We start from the raw sequence: 11306 nt of genomic DNA, 5'->3' as shown, positions 1-11306 counted from the left end.
TGTTCGGTTCAATTCTTTTTATATTTACACATCACTCATTGTAATGAATTTCACAATTAAATGTCCTATTGGTAAATGTGAGCAAAGAAAACTTCAAATTAATGTTTATTATTTGTGAGATTTTCCCACTTTAAAATGCTTTTATTTATGGTTATGATTTATGCTCCTTTTTAAATAAAATATGTTTACAGCCACCTTTTCTCATTTCAATTTAAAGGTGATATTTAGTATATTTATTGTCCATTTAGAATGTCTGATCATGTATGTATCATAAAGTGTCCTTTAATGCAGTGGTTTTTAAAGTGGGGGTCACGAGACAATGAGGGGGGGGTCGCTTGGTGATTTCCAAATATCTCATAGTTTATTAAACTATTAGAATTATCACATCTAATTAATTATCATATTTTATTTGTGATCCCTGGGGTTAATATGCTTGATTAACATCACAGCAATAGCGTGAGTGGCAGCAGATTGATTTTGCAGTACAATATTAAACTTTGACACCTTTGTGGCACTCGCATACATTAAAAAATAAGGCCACGACTGAACAAAGAGGATGATCTCCAAGTGGCTTAAAGTCTCCAATATTAAACCAAGAATAGTTTTGCGCTATAAACATTGTGCTCACCATTCTTATTAAGTGAGGTTAATATCAAATTAAACAAATGAATAATGATTATAAAAAAGATATGGTTGTAAGACTGTTGCACTTTTTTGTGTTGACAATAAGCTTCTGTTTATATTGTTCCTATTGGTGTGTGTGTGTGCACCATTGTGTGCAATATTTGTTTGCTTATCTAGGCCCACACGGGATCTGCGCGCGCAGAATTCCGCAGATTTATGCAGATTTTAAGCCCATTATTTATTCTGTTTATTTACTTGAGTAAATGTGTAAATCTGAATTTATTCAGTTTTTATTCAGAAGTTATTACTTTTTATTTAATATATTAAGGAGTAAGTTGTGATACTCCGCTTGATACTCCCAAAATAATTCCGCAGAAATCCGCAGATTTTTACTAAAATTCTCAGCAGAAATAGCAAAAAAACGTCCGCAGATTCCGTCTGGCCCTGCTTATAACCACCTCCGAGCATAGTGGGGGTCACAAGTCACTGGAGTTGTTATTTTAGGGGCGCGAGCTGAAAAGTTTGAGTACCCCTGCTATAATGTAAAGTGTCATTTAATGTATGTGTGCTTACTACACTGTAAACAATGCAGGGTTCTACACAATTCATTCATGTTGTCCCAACACAAATTAAGATAACTAAACTTTAAATGGATCAAACAAAAAACTGTTTTCCCAAAAAAACTTAAGTATTGTGTTGTTCCAGCTCATTTCAGATTAGTTTGAACAAGCTGTAAAATCTTTTTTTCAATGTATCAAGCATATAAACGTTGCATAATTCTATGCAATAACCCAAAACCTAATGTTAAAGAGTTAATTTTCCCAAAAAGTCCACGTGACTTCAGTTGTTCAACTGTAATCATATGAAGCTCCATGAACATTTTACGCACACATTGATTATTAATACGACTCTGTACTTGAATATATAATTACACTGTGAAAAATGCTGGGTTCCACACAATCTATTAGTGTTAGAACATGAAGAAATTAAGTTAACTTAATAGTTTTTACAATTTTAAGTGGTTATAATTGTGTTGTTTTAGGTCGTTTTAAATAAGTAGTTCTTATGAACATATTCTTAAGTGTATTGTGGACACTAAAAATGTGTAACCAAGTATTCTGCTGTTTTAAGTTTAAGTATGTTTTAGACATCTGAAATATCACTAATCAGATTGTTAGATTTTTATATAAGCTTTACATTTTTTATAAGATTGTTTTTTCTATATATGTTCCATGAAATAATTTATTTGAATGTCATATAGGGGTTATGGTAGTCATTTAGCGCTTGGTATAATCTTTGTACCACAGAGCAACCACAGGTTAATGAAACCTCCTCATCACCTGTCATTATATTCTCCAGTGTAAGCTTTCTCTTAACTGTAGTGTGTTTGTCTGAAATGATCTAGGTCAGTTTTTGAGTAACTTTCTTGAAACAAACTCTTCCAAAGACCTTTCATGTCACACAGAAAGTCCAGAGAGGAAGATGACGTGGCAAGGCAAGAGACTATATTTAGTTTAAGGGAGGTTACGAGGGGGGGGGACTGGATAAGCTGTTTTTGAGTTCTGTATAGTTGACCAAAAAATGAAAATGTACTCACTATTTACTCACCCTTAAGTGATTTAAATTTCTTTTCAAAGGAAGATATGAAGAAAGCTGAAAGCTAGTTTGATATCCACCGTTTGATGTTGTTTAGTTTTTTTCTGTGTATTTTATATTCAGTTTAAAAGAAGATAGAAACTCGGACAGGTTTGGAACAAGTGAAGGGTGAGTAAATAATGACAGAAATGTAATTCTTGTGTTTGAAGTATCCCTTTAAATCTTAATTCGCAATACCTCGACGAACCACCAGAGCGGCCCCGAGGCCTTTCCCTCGTCCGCGGCCGCGCGATGGCGCTCGAGGCTCCGCATCCACGTCACGATTTCTCCTGCTCAGAATCATATAAAAAAAATCTAACGCTTCATGTTTGAACAGGAAGAAATCCGTACTTTCGGAATGATATCAGCCCTTGAAAAATTCCAGCCCTCTGGTGTCTCCTTTTGGTTCAAATCTCATTTCTCTGAGGCTTTTGGTGTCTTGTACCTTCTGCCTTTGCTTGAAGTTCAATTACAGCCCTCTTGGCCAAACTATAATAATGTCATAATGGAGAGGTGGAGAGAGAGCAGCTATAAAGCTGTTTTTGAAAGATTAACGATCATGTAGATGGTGAACTGTAATTAACAATGAGAAGAAAGATAGGGAGTGGAAGTGAAATAAGGAAGGGTGTACCTAAAATGAAAGGATGGGAACGCTTAGATTGAGGCCTTGGATATCTATCATTTCTCTCCAGGAAGCTAAATGAAAGGTGAAATTAATATCCGAGTAAATCTATTCTAAATGTGTCCGGTGGGTCTTTTATGAAATGGCTCTGTTAAATGCATGAGGGAGAACTACTGGATTAGAAAAACACATTGTATTATTTCCAATTTAAACAAATTAGGAAGCAGTCAGTCAGTAGTTTCAGCCTGCTGTGGTGGATGTTTCACTGCTTGTGAAGATTTTTGTTGAATATCAGACTGCTGCTTGGAAACACCGCTGCCAAGGAAAGACTCCAGAAAACTGTCAGCATTGTTATGCAATGATGGTGTCTGGAAAAGACAGTCTGTGAGAAATACTGACATAGCGTTGACTGGAAAGCTGCTAAATTGGCGTCTGCAGCTTTGTTTTGGTCAGTTTTTATAACAACCTTACCAAATGTCATTGCTTTATGTGATTGTTTTAGAGTTTATAATATTTAGTAAGTTCAGTTAAAGCAATAGTTCACCCAAAAAATGAAGTCACACTAAAATGGTTTCAAAGCATTTTTCTGTTGAACACAAAAGTAGATATTTTGAAAAATGTTGGAAAACGGAAGCTGTCGACTTCCATTGTTACTGTTTATTTAAAATATCTTCTTTTGTGACCAACAAAAACATAAACTAGATTTTTAACAAGTGGAGAATGAGCAACCAATTTATCACATAATTTTCATTTTGGGAGAACAATCCCAAAAGTCACAAAAGTCATTGTCACAGTTAATGCCAAAGTATTTAAATGCATTATACAAATGGAAAATGAAAAAATAACTACAGCATTTCTAAAAGGATTTTAAGTTTCTGAATAGGTTATATAACTCCAGAAAAATATAAAGGCTAAACTTCTTAGAACAGAAATTGTTTATTCATTATAGGTTTTGAATATTTAATACATTTTATATATTCATATTTTAATATGTTCAATTGATCTGGGGTGCGTTTCTGAAATCCATCATTAGCCAACTAAGGTCCCAAGTTCTGTCGTTACAAACATAGTTTGTTAATTTGGCATTTTCCAAATCTATCATTCCATTGAACATTCGCAAACTGCGTCGCAAACTTGTATTCTTGCATCTACACCTCTAGAGCTGTAGTTGGAAACATAGTTCCTGGCTGTGTTCTATTCCCAGTTATCCCCCCTATGCCCTATTCATTTAGAACATTCTAACATTTAAACTTGGAATTATTGTATATGTATATGTACTAACAGAAATGTATGTATGTATTTACTTTAAAAATGCCGTACTTTTTCAAATGCAACTTTAAAATACAGTAACTTACTGCATAACTGTTCTACAGTAAAATACAGTTACAGTTAAATACTGTGCAATTTACAAACATTATTAGCAATCTAGCTCTCCAAAATTGCCTGCCCTTGTAATGATTTAGGTTAAAAACGGAGTCAAAAAATCAAACATACTTTGAATATTTAAGATAGACAACTTAAATATTTGTATATTTTAAGATTAATTAAATCTAAAGAAATGTTATTGATTATTTAGAGTTTCTTAAAAGGATAGTTCACACGAATATGACGTTTCTGTCATCATTAACTCTTTTGTTGAACACAAAGGAAGATATACTAAAGAATTTAGAGGACAAAAACAACAACCATTGACTTCTATAGTATGTGAACCATGGGTGAAGGATGTTTCAATTTACCTTGCGGACACAAGGTTTGTATGAGCGGCATGGTGGCTCAGTGGTTAGCACTGTTGCCTTAAAGGCCGTGGGCCAGTTGGGTTTTCTGTGTGGAGTTTGCATACTTTTGTAAAAACATATGCTGGAATAGTTGGTGGTTCATTCCGCTGAGGCGACGTCTATAATAATATATAAGGGATTAAGCCGAAGAAAAATGAATGAATGACACAAGGTTTGTTTACCAAATCAAAGTTATTGATGCGGATTCAAGAAAATGAAAACCACAAAACAGGGGCGTTTCCCAAACAACAGTGTAACTCGCGGCTGAACTATCATAGCACGATGCATCATTTGGGAAAAGAACGATGTAGTGACGAGTGTTTCCCAAAAAAACGTAGTTTCTCTGTCGCAGATCCATCATTTGAACCACATTAGTTATAGCGTAAAACGCCCGTAATGATGCTTTAAAGGGGGTAGTAAAAACTTCTTTAGAGAAGAACCCCATCATTTCTTTGTGCAAATTATTTTGTTTTACACACACATGCATTAAAAAAAAATCTGATATACATTGTATGCTCCAATAAGAATAATATGCAAAGAAGCATAATAGGAACCCTTTAAATGTGCCATAGATTGAAAAGCTGTGTAAACCATGTCTCAGCTTGATAATAGCCCCTTTCACACAGTGATACCGGTAAATATCCGGAAAATTTCCGGAACGACTTTACCGGTATATTGAAAAAAGCGCTGTTCACACAGGCGAGGACGTTACGGAAATTTTCCGGAAAAGAGCATTCACACATCCATTCCAAAATACCGGTAAATTCTGACATCATTCACCACAAATGAGCTTTAAACGGCTGCGCTTGTATTTGTAAACATTTGACTAAATTACAAACTCTGTGGATGATCAATATTGTGAACAACTTTCGCAGGATCACTTTCGCATGTCGAGATGTTCATAATATGTGCGTGTGCAGGCGCTCACAGGCTGTTTCACAGGCACACGCAAAGCTTGAAGGTAAACAAACAACGGCTTATCATAAGCATCTCATCGATGATTATTTACACAGTTGGCATTAAGAAGAACATATAAACGTGACCTGACTAACTTTTAGCAGCTAAATGTGTCTGGAAAAATATTCAAAGGCTTTTATTCTCATAAACCGCGCGGACGTAAATGCGTCTGACTGTTGTGATTGGCTAAAGCAGACGTCTCACGTCAGCACGTTCTAGACGTGCACGCGCTTATTACTGGAATCTTCCTTCTGCATTCACACAGCGCAGCATTCCGGCAAATTGCCGGTAATGTTACAACTTCTCTTACCGGAAAATAGCCAGAACGAATTTACCGGTATTTTCAAAAAGCACCTGTTCACACATACCACCTTTCCGGAAAATTGCCGGTAATTTTCCGGAAAGGTCTGTATGTGTGAAAGGGGCTTATACCATGTCTCAGCTTGATAATAGCCCCTTTCACACAGTGATACCGGTAAATATCTAGAAAATATCCGGAACGACTTTACCGGTATATTGAAAAAAAGCGCTGTTCACACAGGCGAGGACGTTACGGAAATTTTCCGGAAAAGAGCATTCACACATCCATTCCAAAATACCGGTAAATTCTGACATCATTCACCACAAATGAGCTTTAAACGGCTGCGCTTGTATTTGCAAACATTTGACTAAATTACAAACTCTGTGGATGATCAATATTGTGAACAACTTTCTCAGGATCACTTTCGCATGTCGAGATGTTCATAATATGTGCGTGTGCTGACACTCACAGGCTGTTCCACAGGCACACGCAAAGCTTGAAGGTAAACAAACAACGGCTTATCATAAGCATCTCATCGATGATTATTTACACAGTTGGCATTAAGAAGAACATATAAACGTGACCTGACTAACTTCTAGCAGCTAAATGTGTCTGGAAAAATATTCAAAAGCTTTTATTCTCACAAACCGCGCGAACGTAAATGCGTCTGACTGTTGTGATTGGCTAAAGCAGAAGTCTCACGTCAGCACGTTCTAGACGTGCACGCGCTTATTACTGGAATCTTCCTTCTGCATTCACACAGTGCAGCATTCCGGCAAATTGCCGGTAATGTTACAACTTCTTTTTCCGGAAAAAGCCAGAACGAATTTACCGGTATTTTCAAAAAGGACCTGTTCACACATACAACCTTTCTGGAAAATTGCCGGCAATAAGAGTTCATTCATTCATTTTCTTTTATGCTTAGTCCCTTTATTAATCAGGGGTTGCCACAGTAAAATAAAAAATTAAAGTAGTGATTTCTAAATTTACTTTAACTTGTACTTCATTGCAGATAATACAACAAACATTTTTTTCTTTCAAACAACTTTGGTTCTTGCAAAAAATGTTTTTAAAAAAGTTGGAACAGTAAAGCATTTACCACCTTATGGTTCCATTCCTTTTCACAACACTTGATGTTAAACATGTTCAGGGGACTAAAGACACCAAGTGATGGAGTGTTTAGGTGTAATTTCGTTTCATTCTTCCTGCAAATAAGTCTTAAGGTGGGCAACGGTACAGGGTCTTAGTTGTCGCATTTTGCAATTAAAAAAAATCTTATTCCGAAGCACACAGAATCCATTTATCCCAAAAAATACCTGAAATACTGAGTGATCTGACCACAGTACATGTTTCCATTGTGTGATGGTCCAACCCAGATGCCTCCAACGACACAATTGGACACTTAACATAGGGCTTCCTTTTGGCACAGTACAGTTTTAACTGGCATTTGTGAATGCAACTACGTGTTCTGCTACCTGACAAAGGTTTGCCAAAGTGGTCCTAAGCCCATGTGGTGAAATCGCTTATAGATGAATCAGGATTTTTGATGCAGTGCTGCCTGAGGGATCGGAGATCACGATAGTTCTTTGAGAAACATTGTTTTTAAACATTTCAATAATTTTATCACGTACTTGTTGGCAAACTGGCAATCCTCAGCCCATCTTTGCTCCTAAAGGACTAGACCAGGGGTGGCCAACCCTGTTCCTGGAGAGCCACCTTCCTGCAGATTTCAGTTGCAACCCATATCAAACACACCTGCCTGAAATTATCACGTGGTGTTCAGGTCCTAATTAATTGGTTCAGGTGTGTTTGATATGGGTTGCAACTGAAATCTGCTGGAAGGTGTGTCTCCAGGAACAGGGTTGGCCAGCCCTGGACTAGATCTTTCTTGGATGCTGTTTTTGTACCAAATCATAATCACCTGTTGACATCACCTGTTTCAAATCACATTATTATTTAACTTATTTACCTGATTACTAGCCCTAAACTTCTCATGTCACAACTTTTTTGTATGTTTTGCAGGTCTAAATGACAGGAAAGTATGTATATTTACAAATGAAATAAAGTTGACCAGACAAAACATGACATATTTTGTGTTCATATTGTCTGCAATGAAATACAAGTCAAAGTAAATTTGGAAAGCACTACTGTCTTTTTTTAGTTCAGTTTTTTATACTGTCCCAACTTTTTCTGATGTGGTGTTGTACATTCTATATAGTATGAATGAGTAGTATGAATGGGAATTGGATGTACTACATTCGCCATTTGTCATTATGACCTTCCTGTATCTACGCCAGTTGAATCGATTTACTCCCATTCATGACCTCTCTCACATGGCATCATAGTATAGCATACTGTTTTTCAAATACTATGAATTCAGACTTCCTATTCAACTCGCATGCAGTTTTAATGTACTAATTAGTTCACTGGAAAAACTGGATTTAAATTGAATCAACTCGAAAAGCTCTGCAGCATGTTGCCTTACAGTTTTAAGTTGAGTCAATTGTAAGTTTTTTGAAAAGACCCTCACTTTTTGGTCTTAGGGCGGCCTCACTCATTATTTTTTCATAGGGCCTAAAACGGCTGAAGGCGCCCCTGGCCATGCATGACTAAGGAGGGTTTGGTCAGAACGCAAAATGTACCATATAAAAATGTATTCAGTACCACCTAAAAAGGCATAAGATAAATGTGTAAACGTATTTCTTTGGATTACTTTAACATGTATATTGGGAAATTGTCTAAGTGTGGTTTGTAAGGAGTCAACAGACACTTAGTATATGCATTTAATGCATGTTTATGCATCGTGTCACATCACTAGGCCCACACAGAATCTGCGCATGCAGAATTCCGCAGACTTTTAGCCCATCATTAATTCTGTTTATTTACTTGAGTAAATGTGTGTGTAATGAAGTTCACGGCCCCTTTGGCCACCGGCAAGAAGGAGGCGGAGAACCGACGCAGTTTTAAAATATTTATTAATAACAGTGACAACCAAAACAAACGGACAGCAGCTCCTCACGGAGACTGCCGTCAAACTGAAAGCAAAAGTAAAATATGTCCGGGCCCGGTCCTCTCTCGCCTCCCTCTGCCATTGTTCCTCCTTTTATCGTCCAGAGCTCCTTCCATGGGATCCGAGGCAGGTGCGCACCGCAGGTGTATCCACTTACGCGATGGCCTCACTCCGTTCCCACGGCTCTCGGCCACGCCCCTTTCGCCACAGTGTGTAAATCTATATTTATTAAATTTTTAAATTACAGAAATTTTATTGACTAATATGAAAATGTTCATCTGATTTATTTGCAATGCAGTCTGTAAAGTAATATGTTCTGTCTTTTAGTAGAGATATTGTATGAGAGACTTACTTTATATAAAAATAAAGAGAATCTAATTGGATTTGCATTTTAAACATTAAATAAAAGTAAGAAATATATTATTTTTATTTCACGTATTAAGGTTTTAGTTTTGATACTCCCACAATAACGTTCGCATATTCCATCTGGCCCTACATATCATCAGATCTGAGTGTAGTGAAGGTATGCTAGTAAGTTTCATAAGACTTTTTGACATGGTTATGCAGAGGCTGACATTAGTTTCTGCTGTGTTTTCATATAGATTCAAATATCAAAATGCAACTCTAAATACATCTCTGTTGGTCAGTTTTGACAAGTTTAATTAACATTTAGCCATAACACGATTCAGGAGAAGCAAACTAAGTTACTGTAGTGGCATAAAGATAACTCACTCCTTCTAGCTAAAATAAACCACTATTTTAATTAAAAAGATTGTCATTTAGCAAGAAATACTTCATTTGTTTTAAAAACAACTGACAACCAAAGGAAGCTTGGGATATAAAGTTAGTCCTACATGCAATGTTTTAAGCACAAAACCCTGATCATGTCTCGCAATGCAACATCTGAACAACGTTTTAAGGTGTGAAACCATAATAATTTTGAATGCTTGAAATTTAGGCTATCTTGGAGATTATGTTTTGTCCTTAGCACTTGCCTCTTTTTGTCCTTCCCTCTCTCCCTCCCTTCCTCTCGCTCTCCCACACACAGCTGCTGTTTTCTTCCTCCTCTCCAAACTTTAGGAACTTGTTTTGTTGAAGAGATGTTTCTGGTCGCTCTGAAACTCAAAGGAGTTTTTCTTTTTAATTATAGCATACTTAAGTTCACACCTTCAAAGGCTCTCTTTGACGTCTGGCGTTTTTGGCCTTGTCATTTTTTCCCCTGCCTCCTTTGAAATGGATTACTCTTCGCACAAGATGTATTCTGGTATAGGCCAAGCCTAGACTAGCCTTTTCTCATCTTGTTTATATTAAATCCCGTTCAACTCTATGCCGCTGGAGGACAGTCAGTCTTTGTCATGGGATAATTTCATTTTCCTAAAGCAACTTCAAGAGCTTGATTGAACATTTGGATGGCAGACCTGCATCTTGACTCAAGGCAGAAAAAAAAAAAAAGAAATAAAATCTGACCTGATCTCTTATAGCTATCATGGGAAAGGAGCTGGAGAGTCACTTTGAAAGAAAGTACTAGCGGTCCTCACTAAAGCTCCAAGACAAACCACAAGAATTCTAAGCAGCACTTGGAGTTTCTCTCTGAATCATTGGATACCAGACGAGCATGAGGAACAGTTCTGTTTATTATCTTACCGGTAAATACTTAAAAGCCGGGGAAGCATAATGGAAAGGCTGTGTTTGTAGATTCAGATTAGTATTACTGGGATTGGATAATCATGGACTATATTATGCTTGCCATCACCACATGCACAGAAATCAGAATAACATCTAAAATTGGCATAACCTCAGATAGTTCATGCCAGGTGTAAATTACAGAGGATTTTGTTTACAGTTTAGACCATTAAAAGGGGAAAACGAACGGTTGTGGATCTTACTAAACTGTTTTAATTCAAATACATTATTTTTTGTGTTATCTTTACATTTTGGCGATACCAAAGTTTATCTTTATCATCCAAAAAGACGCTTAAAAAGGAAAATATTTGCCACTGAGGAGGTTACTATAGTAAACTAAAGTTTTAGCGACAACATAATTAGACACTTGTCTCACGACACAACGAGTATACAAACACTTATAAAAGCTGCATGTTGAAAATCGTGTCGTGGTTTACTGAAAGCCACGTCAAAATAATTGAAGTTACGTAAGTCCTACCTTAAAAGATTGCGCTTTGAATATTACCTTCAGGAAAGAAAGAAAAACCGATTAACTTAAAATAGCTTGTCATTAACACAGTGAGGTGCTTTGCGCAACCATCTTTTTATTATTCTGACCATAAGTAGTCTGTATGAGTGTAGGAAAACAAGTGTGTGAGAAGGTAAAAGCGCGTATCTGACAGCAGAGCTGCTCATTCACCTGGTGCACGCGGACGCGAG

Source organism: Danio rerio, chromosome 14 (assembly GCF_049306965.1).
Source record: "Danio rerio strain Tuebingen ecotype United States chromosome 14, GRCz12tu, whole genome shotgun sequence".
NCBI classification, from domain to species: domain Eukaryota; kingdom Metazoa; phylum Chordata; class Actinopteri; order Cypriniformes; family Danionidae; genus Danio; species Danio rerio.
Note: the sequence above shows the minus strand (reverse complement) of the source record.